Here is a 5,688-nt window from a genome sequence, read left to right on the forward strand (position 1 = left end):
GTGAAAGCCCAATACAAAGTGCTGTACACGTGAGAAGTGGAACGAAAATCATACATGATTCCAAACATTTTTTACAAATAAATAACTGCAAAGTGGGGTGGGATGGGACGCAGGCTGGATGCAATGGCTGTAGATTTCTCCCTGTGTGGACGCACCTGCCCACCTCCCAGGTGGTATCCAGATACTGTACCTTCTTCCATCCAACTGCACACTTCTTTGGGTAGGCTGTGAGCCGCTCCTGCGGGACTGCAGGACCATGGCCACCCACTGCACAGACTCTGCTCAAGTGTTGCTATTGATGGCAGCAGCATAGGCAGCGTATGGATGTAATACCTGGTCCAACAGAAAGGAAGTGTGATAAAAGAGGTACAGTAGCCCTTGGTTAAATCTAGTGTTGTGAAAAAAAAACGGTCCCTAACCGGTCCAGGAGCTCGTCAACCCTGGGCATGGCTTGGCTTGGCTCTTGACGAAGGTGGTCACACTTTTTCTCCTCTCCTCCTTCCCCTTATCTCCCGTGCTTAGCCTCTTGTGTCCTTGTCTTGTCTCGTGTGTATTACTTTCCCTCGAATAGTCTCTCACTGTCGTTCTCTAAAACCTAAAAGAGAATTATGGATTTGATCAACTGGTCTCTGAATGCTATTGACACCCTTTTCTCAACGAGAAGTCTGGGCTCGGGAGAGCCCGAGTGCCTTGGAGGGACTTTCCCTGCCGGATACACGATGGACGGGTGGCAGAACTGGAGGTTCATGTGCCTGGCGGGACTGTCTATCGAGGACGCTGAAGATATCTACCTATTCGGAACCATGGTAACAGGGTTCTTGCTGATCGGAGCTGGCTTGGCCCTGGCTTATCAGAGAATTAAGAGAGTGGAACCGGCTGTTCAAACCCCCCCAAGGCTGCCCGCTGGAATTGAAGCGATGGGACGAGGCGTGACCTCTCACAACGAACGCAGCATGGTTAACACCTTGGAGACGCTTACAGCTGCCGTGAAGGCTCAAAATAACACCATTGAGCGTATGTTGGGTTACATCAAAGAGAGGCCTGCTCAAAATGAGACCCTTGAGCGAAAGTTAGATCACATCGCAGAACGGCTCACTGCAGTTGTGGGGTCTCAGAATCAAAAGGAGGACAACACCACGGAACGGAAGTTTGATACCATCTTGGGGAGGCTCGCGGCTCTCCAACGGGAGATTGAGAGACCAGTGTCAGAGTGTTAAAGAATAGCTTTGAAAATTCTCCTGAGCTGCTCGCATAAAAGAAAAATCATCAACTTCAACATGCGGACACCACGGCGCCAGCTGCGGTCCAAGCCTGGAGCCGAACAAAAACAACTCCTGATAACGACTGTGTGATGACTATTCTTCCCATCCCATGCAAGGCCACCTGGGTTGGCTAGCGGACTGTTTACTTAGCCTGATAGGGCGAAGGAGACTGTCTCAGCTGAACTCTGGACACGCACACACATACACTTACACTGATAAGCACGCACTCATCCCCCTCCCTTTCCAAATGCCTTCGATGCTTGTTTCCTGTGGGGGAAGATGGCGGGTCTGTGTGCCGCGCTGGAACGGTAGCGCTGTGCAGGATGACTGCTGTGTTTCCTTCGGATTACTCCTCACCCCCTACCCAACCCTGTGGCTTGTCACGTGCTCCAATGTTGTAATGTGGACATTTATGTGCTCTCTCTGCAGAGGAGTTTTTTTTTTTCTTCTTCTCATGCTGTCTTCCCATAGGTGCGCAGCATGAGTAGTGGTCTCTTTTTTTCCTCTTGTACTTTCCCATTGTTGTGTACTTTTCAGTGTTTTTCTGTAACGCTGCCGATCTCCGACTTGTATTCCCATGTGATGTCTTTGTTGTGTGTGTAAGTCGGGGGGGGTGTCCTATTCCTCTGCGGGGCAACCTGCATATGGCCAATAAAGCATTCATTCATTCATTCATTCATTCATAAGCATCCAACTGTGACACCTCATTCACCTAGTCAATACAGAACTGTATAGACACATCTATCTTCACTACAAGAACAACGGGGCAAAACCACGCACTTTGGGATTCTTCTATTACTCCCCTCTCCAGCATAGCAGCCAATTCCTTCTGAACTGTTTGCCTTTTTGTTCAGGTAACCTATGGGGATGTGAACATACTTTTAAGCCAGGGTGCTCTAAAAGCGAGGTACAACTGGTTGGGGGGAGAACACATTTGAAAAACACTGTTCCAGTATCAAAAGGAGCCAGTTGTGGTGGTTCGGGCATCTGACAAGTGTGCCCCCTGGGCGAGGCTTTCCAGGCATGTCCCACTGGGAGGAGGCCCCGAGGCAGACCCAGGATATGCTGGGGAGATTATATCTCTCAGCTGGCCTGGGAACGCCTTGGTGTTCCCCCGGATAAGCTGGAGGAGGTTGCTGGGGAGAGGGAGGTCTGGGCTTCTCTGCTTGGGCTGCTGCCCGAGCGACCCAGCTCCAGATAAGCGGAAGAAAATGGATGGCTGTATGGATGGATGGATGTTGCAGTATAGCAACTTCCACTCTCTGGGCCTATGTAAGATGGTTAACACAATAGAGGGAGGCGGGAATAGTGGAATTTGGCACCTCCAGCCCCAACTCATCTCTTTCCTTCATCAGACTCACCAGAGAAGCGGTTTCAGCCACTCTTTGCTTTTCAGAGGTTGCGGTGATATACCTGTATGGCTCCACCCCAGTCTGACCTCTCCACTTCATAGTCAATGTCTCCCACTGGCTGTGTGACCACGAATGGTCCTCACCACTTGGCAAGTACCTTTGACCTACAAGAAGGGAGCAATATAAGCACCTTGTCTCTCTGTGAGAATTGCCCGAGTCTAGCCTCTTTGTACAGGCGCTGCTGACATTCCTGGGCCTGGAGCAAATTTTCCTGTGATAACCTCCCCAATGTGTGCACCTTTGCTCTCAGGTGTGGGATGTATTAAATTTCATTCATTCATTTTGCTTTAATCAGGTCCAGCACCTCCTGTGGCTTCCTACCGAACAGCAACTCTAAGGAAGGAAAACCTATGGAGGCCTGAGGCACTTCCCACACTGCAAACAACAGACGGTCTATCCTGTGATCCCAATTGCATTTATCCCAGTGAATTAACTTACAAATCATAGACTTTAAAGTCTTATTCAGCTGCTCCACCAACCTATCATTCTGAGGTTGGTAGACACTGGTCCGAACAGATTTAATGCCCAGTAACTCTTACAGTTCTTTCAACATGAATGAAATGATCTGGTCAGTCAGAATCTGTTTTGGGATCCCAACTTGGAAGATCATCTTAAAGAGCACCTGTGCCACACTCTTTGCAGAAATGGTGTGCAGTGGCACTGCTTTGAGATATCGAGTTGCATAATCAATTAGAAATAATTACAAAGCCATATCCACGTGCACTCCCGTGAAATGGCGTGATGAGGTTCATGCCAGTGTGCTCAAACAGGATATCCATTAATGGTAATGGGCACAATAGTGCTTTTGGAATGTCCAGCTGATACTTCCGGCAGGAAGCATCAGCTGCACATTCTGGTGGCTGCCCAGCCAATAAAATCAGCCATTATTCGCTCAAGAGTTTTGTCATATTCTCCGCTATGGGGTTATAATGTGCTACCTGAAAAATCATTTTCATGCAGTTTTTTGGCACCAGCAACTGTGTGTTCCTCTTCCATGAGGGTGTCATGACTCACTCAATACAGTCTGTATCTAATCAACACAAAATGTGGCTATGTCAGGGCGTACCATTTGACCATCAATTTTCATCACTTGGTCAAATGCTGAGCATATTGTCATCACAAGTGTGCTCTAGTGGCAAATCTCCCATGGAGTGAATCACTGGAGTAGTGGGGCCTCCCAACAAGGCCCTGCTGTCTCCTCCTCCCAAGAGTCAGTGTTGGATGACTACACATCACAGAGACTACACGCTCAGTCACGACCGATCAGTCAGTGAACGAATCCCCAACCACTGTCCCAACAGGTTATTAAACCCTGGCAAATCTGTCCCCGGAATTAAGGGATGCATCAGGCAGGAACGAATCATGGCCTTTACTTCCTCCCGGGCCATGCAGAAAAACGGCAGAGAAAGAGAGTTTGCGTCTTGCGGTGGCAGCAGCTGCTCTGAGACTAACTCAGCTAGAGTGTAGGTGGAGAACCTCCTCCTTGGGGCAGAGACCAGCCAATTCTCCACCACCGGCTCCACGTGCACTATTGCATCTGACCGCACTATCAGGTCATCTTCAACCAGCAGACTACCAGCCATGCAGGTTCGGCAGCCGATGTTAGCGGACCCACACATCTGTCCTCCTGGGGAGCCCATTCATAGACTGCTCAAGGACCAAGTCTGCCTCCTGCTGTGCCTCCTCTCCCGATGGCCCAAGCTGTGGCTACCTTGCCACAGCCTTACGAAGCCAATGAGTGAATGCAAGGATCTTCTGGGAGAGGCCCAGAATTGCCTTGCAGCTGCAGCTGGTGCACTGCTGAAAGCCCCACCACCATCTGCGCCAGCAGCTGGGCTGAGTGCGCTGCGAGTGGCACCAAGATGCCTGCTTGGGTTTCAGGACCATTGTGACAAGGACCTGATGCATGCACAGCTAGCGTTGCAGGGAGAGTGTGTCTGAAAACAGCTTTGGTCAGCTCCGACCTGGTCTGTTCCAAGCTAGCTACTAGAACAGAGAGCACATGATTACACAATCAGTCCCAACTGCTCTGCCAGCCTCCTGGCACAGCCCTTCAAACCTACTGCACCACCCATCCTCTGCCACAAACCATTATTACCACAATTCTTGAAACTATTTCTGTCTCTGTCCTACACTGTTAAAAAAAACATCTTAAAACGGTAATATTCTGGCAGCTGGGGCGCCAAAATACTACCATAAAATAACAGAAAATAACTTCCTCATAGAAATACGGTTATTTCCAGTAAGGACAATATAGTTTGTTGCGCTAATTTTACATGGGATCTTGCCTTTTCAAGTGATTTTAAACATTAAATTAGGAACATGTTAATGTGATTAAACAATGAAATTATCTATAAATAGGGAAAAAAACAAATCCTAAAAAAACGGTAATATTCTGGCAGCTGGGGCGCCAAAATACTACCGTAAAATAACAGAAAATAACTTTCTCATGAAAATACAGTTATTTTCAGTAATGAAAGTTATATACTTTTCCATATCATTACATTTGAATTCAACAGTTCAATCTTTCAAATAACGGAGAGATATTTGTGAAATCATGATACATTTGTGAATGTATTTGAACAATCTAAATATGCATATGTACAGACAGATACATTTAATAATCATGAAAATTATGTTTTATTAAATTACAGTGATTTAACGTTAATTTACATATATATTAGGATTTTTTTCCTACAGTACAACCATACCCGCGACCTTGTGGTTGTTAGTTCACAATCACTGGCCGATGCTTAGCGTCATGTTATTATGTGTCCCAACATCCAATGGCAGGTCACATTGTTTTCATGGCCACACCCTCACCCCAGGTGCAGAGGCCTATTTCTGTTCAGGAATGTTGTGAATACTTTGAGATTTATATTAATTGCAATTCCTACCTCTACATTTATTTTTTAAAATATATAATTAGCACAGCGTGGCCGTGCAATGTTTTATATGTTTTTTTTTAAAGTTTTTAATCCTATTAATTATATTTTCACTTGTTACCTCTGAAT

General features: G+C 46.9%; 1 pseudogene; it reads left to right on the forward strand.

Moving 5' to 3' along the window:
* The first annotated feature begins 608 nt into the window (after positions 1-608).
* Positions 609-1,217, forward strand: LOC148098792 (uncharacterized; annotated as a pseudogene).
* The last annotated feature ends 4,471 nt before the right edge of the window (positions 1,218-5,688 follow it).

The sequence above is a fragment of the Neolamprologus brichardi genome, chromosome 14 (genome assembly GCF_056152115.1).
Source record: "Neolamprologus brichardi isolate AB-2024 chromosome 14, ASM5615211v1, whole genome shotgun sequence".
Taxonomy (NCBI): domain Eukaryota; kingdom Metazoa; phylum Chordata; class Actinopteri; order Cichliformes; family Cichlidae; genus Neolamprologus; species Neolamprologus brichardi.